The 10,257-nt window shown below is 30.5% G+C and overlaps 1 protein-coding gene across 2 annotated transcripts in view; it reads left to right on the top strand.

Moving 5' to 3' along the window:
* The first annotated feature begins 4,977 nt into the window (after positions 1-4,977).
* LOC145255852 (ATP-dependent RNA helicase DDX55-like) overlaps positions 4,978-10,257 on the top strand; it is a 68,379-nt gene continuing 63,099 nt past the window's right edge. Inside the window, exon 1 of one of the 2 annotated variants that reach the window (XM_080114610.1) lies at positions 4,978-5,408. The gene's annotated coding sequence lies outside the window, so the exon portion shown is untranslated. The remainder of the gene's footprint in view (positions 5,409-10,257) is intronic. The other variant, XM_080114609.1, reaches the window with a different exon arrangement.

Below are 10,257 nucleotides of genomic sequence, written 5' to 3'. Positions count from 1 at the left end.
TCTTTCATCTATTTCTATATATAGTATGATTCTTGCAAAATATACAATTAAGAGGCCATCTTATTTGCATATTGCATTACGGAAAATCGATTTTACTAAATAGCGGTATGTTAGTTAATGTTTCTAGCGGGAGAATTGTTTTAAGTGTTCTATTTAAAATTGTTACTTAATAAACTTTAAATAACAATTTAATTGATAATATATTTAGTTTAATTTATTTGGAATTATTTCTGACATCAACGTTTTTAAAGATGAAGAGTTATCTCCCCCTAGAAACTCTTCAACAAATAAATTAATTTGGTAATTTCAATAAGTTTCTAGCTTGAAAAAATAATTCCATGTAGACAGAAAAAATGTTTTTGTTTTTTTTTAATATTAAAAAAAAAAACACTTACAAATAAACTGAAAAAATTTCATTTGTTTGTTTTTAATATTCTTGAAACGGCTATACAGAAACTTTGACTACTTCGAATTCAAGCTTCAGCCGCACTTTTAGAAACAAAAAAAGCCCCTCCCCTCAAAAAAAAGAAGCAAATAGCAAAGCCCCCTCCCCCAATAAAAAGTAAATCGAAAATTTCGATTATTTACGAAAAAAATCAGTGAATAACGTGACTTTACAAAAAGAAGTGAAATAATAAAAAAAAAAAAATGCATATTACGCATGCATTTGGCTAATTTTTTTTTTTTTTGGTCGTTCGGGCACTCACTGCTATTTTTATTAAAACAATAGTTGCTTTGATTTATTTTTATTTATTTTTTTGGAGTGGGGGTAACGCAAGGACAACTAAAAGTGCTCAATATCTGGAGAATAGTTTTTGCTCTTTGTATCCCTTCTGCCGAAACGTATTTCTTTTTTTGGACGATTACATTTACATGTTTTTATTTGTTCTTTTATTTTTGAAATTGTTGCCCATGATGAAAATGATTAATGTCAACCCGGGCAATGCCGGGTACCCATGCTAGTATATATATATATATATATATATATATATATATATATATATATATATATATATATATATATATATGTATGTAGTTTGCTTGAAGTATTGTGTGGGATAGGTATGTAGTAGAGATTTCATTTTTTTCGTGCCATCATTTGGCATGCTTTGAATCGATCTGTCACAGCCACCATTTGAAAGGGGGAATTTTTTCCCGAAATATAATGGATATTGTCACAGACATAACAAGTAAGACATTTGTACTTAATACAATTGAATAAATATATGTATATATAGACATATATGTGTGTACTTATTGATTTGTAAATTGCAACTTGTTTTGGTCTTCTCTCATCAATACCGACTATATCTCATTCCTCGCATTGTGAGAGCCTTCTAAATCTCGACTACACAATATATATATATATATATACTTACACAACTGAAAATGGATTCTATTTATTGTAAATACATGTAATTAGAACTAGGATTATTAGATTGGGGAAAGTAAGGGGTGGGAATCTGTCGGTCTTTCATTTGATCTTTTTCTTAACAAACTTAACTAATCTCAAATCTGAAGGAAATTTGTTATATCCTCTTCCTTACACAATACATTAAAACATCTGAGTAGATTGTTCTTGTTCTGTCAGTCATTACCAAATTATATTCTTAGTATCGCCTGCACTGAAGATTGAACCTTCAATCTCCAGAAAACTCTCATTTAGAACTCATTATTAATTAGCTGAATCACGCGAGAGAATAACACACAAGATGAAACTAATTCAAATTTTAATAAAATTTGCTATTAAATCACTATAAAGTGCTAATATGCTGTAAAACCAATCAAGCTTTTTTTTTTAGATAATCAAAAAAAAAACAAAGAAAAAGAAACAGGGAAAAAGAAACAAAAAAGAAACGGAGAAAATAAAATAAAAAAGAAACTGAAAAAGAAATAACAAAAACAGAGAAAATAAAATAAAAAGAAACGTAAAAAGAACCAAAAAAAGAAACATAAGGAAATGAAACAAAGTAAAAGAAACAGACCAAAGGAAACAAACAAGAAATAGAGAATAGGAAGAAAAAGAAACAACGAAAAAGAAAAAGAAACATAGAAAATCAAACAATGAAGAAAAAAAAGAAACTAAAAAGAAACAGAGAAAAAAAACAGAAAAAGAAACAAAGAAAAAGAACCCAAGAAAAGAAACAAAAAAAAAGAAACAGAGAAATGGAAACAAAGAAAATAAAAACAGAAAAAAGAAACAAAGAAAAAGAAACGAAGAAAGGAGAAATTCCTCTTGTTAAAAATTCCATCCTACAACCAGTTTGATGCTGGCATAAGTTTCTTGATATAAAAGCTGATACAATTTTTAGGCTTTTCTTAGCACACGTTTTGTTTTTCTCATTTCTTTGCAGACGGATTTTGAGAGGGTGTTAGCCAGGTGCGGGTAGAGGTACGCTTTTTGATTTTCATTCGTCTAAATGTGAGACAATATTGTGTGAGCACGTAAAAACAAACGATGAACACGATTACATAATAGCAAAAAGGTAACGAGACAAAAAAAAAAAAAAAATTGTGTGTCATCGGTAGCAATTTGTAGAGAAGCTGCCAAAAATTTCGATGCACTTTACATAGTTTGTTGTTACATGGCCACGTCCAAGGCTGGCATGATCTACACTCAATCCTCCTTTAGCAAGATTGCATGTGGACGTATGAAAATAATGTTAAAAACGGAATTTTCCACATAAGGTTAAGTAAGCAGAAAAGTGAAAAGTCCCATAAAAAGTTAAGAGACACATGCCAAGATGAGATGCGGATCTGTAAAAATATTGTTAAAAATGGTATTTTCAGTGTAAAGTTAGATAAGCCAGAAAAGTGGAAAATTCCATTAAAAAGCTAAAAGTGTAGAATTAGGGTGATGTGTTAGGATATGACGTCACAGACAAGAAATCCAAAGTGATATGTGGCATAGAAAAGAACAAAGTTTATCTCTGGCAGGTGAGCGGATTGCGTCGGACGACGAGATGATTGCATTCAGATATTGTGAGAATCTGGATTGAGATAAGATAATAAAAAACAGTCTGGCAAACCAATAATAATTAAGTAATGAGCTTAAAACATAATTAACTCTCTCTCTCTCTCTCTGTCTCTGTCTGTCTCTGTCTGTCTCTCTCTCTACTTTTAAAGAAAATTATCGTATAAGGAGTTTGAGCACGATTCAAAATAAGCTTTGAACTTCAGATGTTAGTTTTCATGCACATACAGCAAGTGCATGTATGTGATTTTACAGCAGCTTAGGGAGAAGGGCAATTTGTTTTTGTCCAGTTGGAATAAAAGATGATCTAACCTACAAGAATACTGTATTAGTATACATTAGGATATTCAAGAATTAGGGTTGGATTCAGAATTTTTAAGATTTTTAAAGATTTATGTTAATCATGCAAAACAGACCCAGGCATTCGTCTTGGAGGCAAATAAACATCAATTTTTAGTAGTGAAAGGTTATTCCAGCAGCACCCCCACTAATCTTAGGCACGAGCCGCCACTGTATTCCAGTATCATAGATAACCATGAGGCCTTATAGAAATTGTCTGTATTTTTAATATTATATTTAAACATTCAATTACAGAAGTATTGGCTTTATATTTAAATATACAATTACAGAAGTATTGGCTTTATATTTAAACATACAATTACAGAAGTATTGGCTTTATATTTAAATATACAATTACAGAAGTATTGGCTTTATATTTAATCATACAATTACAGAAGTATTGGCTTTATATTTAAATATACAATTACAGAAGTATTGGTTTTATATTTAAACATTCAATTACAGAAGTATTGGTTTTATATTTAAATATACAATTACAGAAGTATTGGCTTTATATTTAAATATACAATTACAGAAGTATTGGCTTTATATTTAAATATACAATTACAGAAGTATTGGCTTTATATTTAAATATACAATTACAGAAGTATTGGCTTTATATTTAAACATACAATTACAGAAGTATTGGCTTTATATTTAAACATTCAATTACAGAAGTATTAGCTTTATATTTAAATATACAATTACAGAAGTATTGGCTTTATATTTAAATATACAATTAAAGAAGTATTGGTTTTATATTTAATCATACAATTACAGAAGTATTGGCTTTATATTTAAACATACAATTACAGAAGTATTGGCTTTATATTTAAACATTCAATTACAGAAGTATTGGCTTTATATTCAAACATTCAATTCCAGAAGTATTGGCTTTATATTTAAACATTCAATTACAGAAGTATTGGCTTTATATTTAAACATTCAATTACAGAAGTATTGGCTTTTATTTTTTTATTTTATTTTTTAAAAAAGTAGTAATGAAATTAATTTAATGTTACGAGCTCAGTATTTTTCAATTTTTAACTTTAAAAATCTATCAAATTTTTTCTATTGATTCTATTTTTGCGATATTTTCAGGGTCAATGTGAAATTTTATGCTCTTTCCAATAAACCGAATATAATATTTTAGACAAACGTTATTTTTAAATTCACGCCCCACCCCACTCCCAAGTATTATGCAGTCGAAATTACATAAATATTACTGATTATTAAAAATAAAAAAAAAGAAAACTTGTATCATGGTAGCAGGTGAAAAATTGCTGCCATCTTGTTTAAATCGAAGCGGAAAATTACCTCCCTTTTGAACTCTCTTGTCTTACGATCATTTTCACCAAATTCTATTATTAATTTTCTTTAATAAATAATTTTCTGCCTTATCGATTTTTGTAATTTTTGGATATAATCATCTTAAAAATACGAGGAATACGTAAATAACATTATTTTCATGTGAAATTCACTATTTCCGAAATTTCGTCTTAATAGTGCAGAAGTGCCAAAAAAAATTACAACATTAAGAATGAATAACTGTAAAAAAAAAAAAATTACAGACGAGAAAGAAAGGAAAGAAAAGCGTAAAAACAAGATAAGTAATGAGAGAGAGAGAGAGAGAGAGAGAGATGGGGGAGAGAGAGGGGGAGAGAGAGATGAAATAAAATAGGAAAAGAAAAAAAAGCGAGTAAGAATAGAAGGAATGAAAACTAGAAACGATTAAAAGAAAGCGAAGGTTAAAAAGGAATTGACAAGAAAAAGAAAGAAAGGAAGGAAGAAAGAAGAAAAGAAAAAGAAAAAAAACGAAATTTGAGACGTAAAAAAAAAAAAAAATAAAACCAAAAAAAAAAAAAAACCCCGCTGAACAAGGAATGGATACTTTGCGTTCTACTCTTTTTTCTTTTTTTTTTTTACGTCAAACCACATTTCTTTTTCTCTCTTGAGACAAACACTGTTTCTTCTACTGCGTGAAGAAATTGTAGCTGACAACCACTTCCTCTAAGAAAAGATCAGAACGGTAGCCGCCGTGCTTATATGGTGCGATGCCAGCTACGTTATTCTGAGATGGGTGTCTGCTCATTTGGTAATGATGTCATTTTGACGCAGTAAATTTCCTATTTTTACGTTCGATGCTTCTTGTCGACAGATCATTTTTTTTTTAAATCTCATTTTAAGCAAAAACAATATTACGTACTTAACTGTCATGTCGAAAATAGTAATATATCCAAAAATTACGAAAAATCATCGAATAGAAAATTATTAATAGTTAAAAGTAAATTTTACAGAAAATTGGGTGAAATCGCACTATTCTTAGACATTATAAAATTGACAGTAAGAGTCTACACGCAGGGGGCATAACTCCGAAACGAATATTTTAGATTACTTGTTTATGTCTTCAATATTTGTTGTAAATATTTTTTTTTTTTAGTATCATTAAAACACAATCAGCTGTTCTAGATGTATCAGAAGTTTTGTAGGAATTTTTGACACCCCTAACACGAAACTGCAAATAAAATATTTTAAAAAAACCCTCATAATTTCTCTTTTAAAAGTGGGTTGTTTATTTTCTTTAGTGATTATACTTCCAAAATAAACTATTAAAGTTGTTTTAAAAGTAATAGAAATATATTTTTTTAAACAGTAATGAAATTAATTGAATTTTACGAGCTCAGTATTTTTCAATTCTTAAACTTTAAAAATCTATCAAAATTTTTCTATTGATTCAATTTTTATGTTATTTTCAGGGTCAATGTGAAATTTTATACTCTTTCCAATAAACTGAATATAATATTTTAGACAAACGTTTTCTTTTAAATTCACGCCCCCCCCCATTTTCAAGTGTCTATTAAAAAGTAAATAATTAATTTACTCACCAAAGTGTTATATATCACAAATTGAAGATAAAAGGTCAATAAATAATGTATTCAAATTTAAAACAAAAAAAGTAGTGTTTTTTAGTAATTTACCTGTAAAGTCCGAAGTTTAAAACCATTTAAAAAAAAAAAAACAGGTTTTTTTTTTTTTTTTTTTTTTAAATGAAAATGCTCCTTTAATTGAAAAAAAAAATTAGGGCTTGAATTACATTTTTCGAGGCGTTATAAGCTTGGAAAGACGGGGTGGAATTATTCAATATTTTTCACGAAATTTCTGACACACCTACAGCTGTTCTACTCGATGAATTTTCGTAATCTTTTGATATATTACTATTTTCGACATGACAATTAAGCACGTAATATTGTTTTTGCTTAAAACGATATATATTTTTTTTACAAATCGATTTGTCGACTAAAGCTTAACAGGCACCCTGCTACGCCTCCAATATGTTTGTGTGCAAGTTTGTCCGTTTCACCTTAACCCCCTCTTTCCCCATCCACGATGTTTACCACAAGGTCGATTTTTAATACGGGGGGGGGGGCAGCTCTCCAAAAAGGGGCACTGGAAATTGCGAGGGGGGGGCTGAGTCTAGAAGGATCAAGGGCAGAATCAGTGTAGTGCACTATGTTCTTTTTTTTTTTTTTTTTTTACTCCTATTCACCCAAAACAAATTTTGACGTAAGAAGGTATTATTTTGGACCATAACCTACAGGGACACTATTTAGAGAGTTGAGCAGCAAGGTGTCCATTCACATTACATTTAAATTTCTGCATGTTTGTACAGTCAGAGAAGTAGGAGACTGGAAAGGAATTCCAAAGTGCAGCAGTTCGAGGAAAGAAATTATTAAAGTGGAAGTTTTTCCATTATCTAGGGACTTCAATGAAGGAGTAGAATTTTTCTACTTTTCACGGTAGGAGTACGTAAGTTTAGGGGCCACAAGTGCTATGAGTTTGTAACACTTGCTGGCACTTGTCTTTTTTAGTTGTTGTTGGAATAATAAAAATAATACAAATGTTAACCTTTAAAAGGAAAGAACTTTATTTGCCTTTTTACATTTTGGAGTGAGTAGGCAGAACACTCTTAGCCCTGAAACCAATGAGACGTATGTTGCCGGTGAACATTATTAACAAATAATGTTCACCGGCAGCATACGTCTCTTTGGTTTCGGGGCTAAGAGTGTTCTGCCTACTCGCCTGTCATGCTGGCTAGGGATTGGTTAAGGAGAGAGAGAGAGAGAGAGAGAGAGAGAGAGAGAGAGAGAGAGACAGAGAGAGAGAGAGAAAGGAAGATGATGAGGGACTCTGGATAGCAATTCCTGGTTTGTGTTTGGTTTATGAGAAAGAGAAAGAGAGGGGCTAAGAAACTATTATTTCTTGGGGAATGGTATTATTTTCGTCCTAATTCTTGGCTTTAGGGGTGACTCAGGTCAGTCCTACAAGTTCACAAGAACACATTCCATTAAAGTACTTCTAAAATAGACACAGGGATGCAACATTACTGTGATAGGACAGAGGTTGAAGCTTGGTCAATAGTGCAGAATTTGTTACATTCAAGACCCTTTTTTGGACCCTATTTGAGAGTGAGAGACTAGGGGGTAGATGTACCAGCCCAGATATGGCAACAATACTACTGGGCGAATTCTGGCTTTGTAGAGATATAAGATGTTCTCTGGTGTTGATAATTTTCTAACACGGAAGAGGGAGCCCAACTTCTTTGCAACAGCCTTGGCAATGTCCTCAATCTATTTGTCCCGATTCATGTTGCCTGTGAATGTTAAGCTGAATGAAGGATATGAATGTTTTCAAACTTTTGGCCCACATAAAAGCCATCTTGAATGAAATGTTATTTTTCTAATTGTTTTTTTTTTTTTGTGTGTGTGTTTTAAAATATTTAAATCATTTTTTTTTTATTTGAATCAAAACGTGGGATTGAAGAGACTTTTTGCCTTAAAATAAAAAAAAAATGGAAAAAGTTATAGCCCATTGACTAAGAATGAAGGCTGGATGCCAAATTGATGGTTGAATATGGTTAAATTTGGGCTAATTGTTGTATTTAATATTAATCTCTATTTATCCCTAACTGTGCATCAAATGAATAGCATAATACTTAGTTTGCTGCACCTTATATTAATAAAGGTTCACGCAAAATTTCAGCAAGATCAGCACAGTAGTTGCGGAGAAAATTTCGAGAATAAATATGGTATTGTGATAACTAATCCTTACTACTTCCTGGATATCAAATGGATGTCATAATACTTAGTTAGCTGCACCTTATCATAACAAAGGTTTATATAAAATTTCAGTTGGTCCAGCCAAGTAGTTTCCAATAAAAAGTGGAACAACATACGAAACCACATAGAAAAAAAAACGTAACCATATACAAACATACAAAACCACATACAAACATACAAAACTACATACAAAAATACAAACCCACATACAAAAATACAAAACCACATACAAACATACAAAATCACATGCAAATAAAGCGTAACCACATTCAATAATACAAAACTACTTACAAAACCACATACAAAATATGTAACCACATACAAAAATTCAAAACCACATACAAAACTACAAAAACCACATAAAAAATACAAAACTATACAAACATACAAAACCACATAACCACATAGAAAACAACATAACCACATACAAAAATACAAAACCACATACAAACATACTTTTTGTTTTTTAACTCCAAAAAGAAATGAACACTAATAAGTAAATTTCGTGGATGTCCATTTCTACCATTTTGAAAATGCAACTGTAATGCAACCAGATTTAGACAAATTATTAAAATCCAATAAAAAAAGTTTTAAAATATTAAAAAATGAAATACGATCGTAACAAAAAAAATAAGGTGGGTAGGTAGAAAAGTAATTTTTGTTCTTATATTAAAAACAAAAATAAAGAAAAATATATGATGTATATAGCCATGACGAAAAAAAAACCCATCATATTCCAAAAATCACATAAATTGATCAAGTAGTTTTATTTTTATAAAGGAAATCATTTTTAAGGAATTAATGGAAATTCGTAAGCATTACAACATAAATCTTGCAAGTTTGAATTATTGTTAAGTTATCTCCTTTGTTTTTGTTTTGTTTTGTTTTTTTTTCAAAATGGTGGACAAGACAGCCAGTAATTTGCTAACTCATAAAATTTGATTTTCTTATTTAAATATGGATTCCTACATCGTACAAATTTTTCTTTCTTTCTTTTTCAATATACCCGGAATTCCGAACAAGAACGGTAAATTTAATACTTTTGATCACAGTTATTTGTTGACTTTTTTTTTCACACTTGCTTTTTATTTATTTAGATTATCAAGCTAATTTAAAATTTACTTTTGTGAGCTATGATTCTTGATTCCCTTAACTTTCTTAGGCAACGCCAGGACACAGTTCCTGCTAGTGGTTGATCTATTGATTTTCAAATGCTGTACTGATACCATTCAAAAATAATTTAATTAATATTTATGATTTTTGAGAAACATCTGTAGGACATTCACAAATGATGAAAACAAAAAAAAAATCCCAATTTTAATCAATTTTCTAGCAACATCTGGTCTTATTGAGGTTTGTATGAATTGTCACAGCTAACACGAGAATTATAATTACTAGGCTCAATTCGTGAGAATAAAGTTGGTGAGATTTATGCCTGGATTCATATTCGGGGAAATGAGATTTGAAAGCTAAAAGTTCTGGCTTAGAAGATGGCTTCCTTTTTTTTTTTGCGAAGGTTCCAGTCTAATATGCTCCTAAGGTTTTCAATTGGGTTCATATCCGGGAACTGACTTGGCCATGAAAGTGTATTAATCCTATTTTGGCTCAACCGATGTTGTGTCACCCTAGCAGAGTGACAAAGAGCTCCATCTCCCATAAATAGGGAGTTTTACCACTTGAGAATATTAGTAGGAGTCCTTCATGTAATATTGAAACATATTTAGCAGAATTGATGCTTCCTTCGCACTCTGCCAGGTGTGAGCGACTATCATTTCAAATTGTACCTCATACAATCACTGAGAAACCCTCATGTTTTAGCGTTGACTG

Source organism: Euprymna scolopes, chromosome 31 (genome assembly GCF_053919585.1).
Source record: "Euprymna scolopes isolate OS-2025 chromosome 31, ASM5391958v1, whole genome shotgun sequence".
NCBI classification, from domain to species: Eukaryota; Metazoa; Mollusca; class Cephalopoda; order Sepiida; family Sepiolidae; genus Euprymna; species Euprymna scolopes.
Note: the sequence above shows the minus strand (reverse complement) of the source record. Positions and strands in the feature narration are given on the sequence as shown.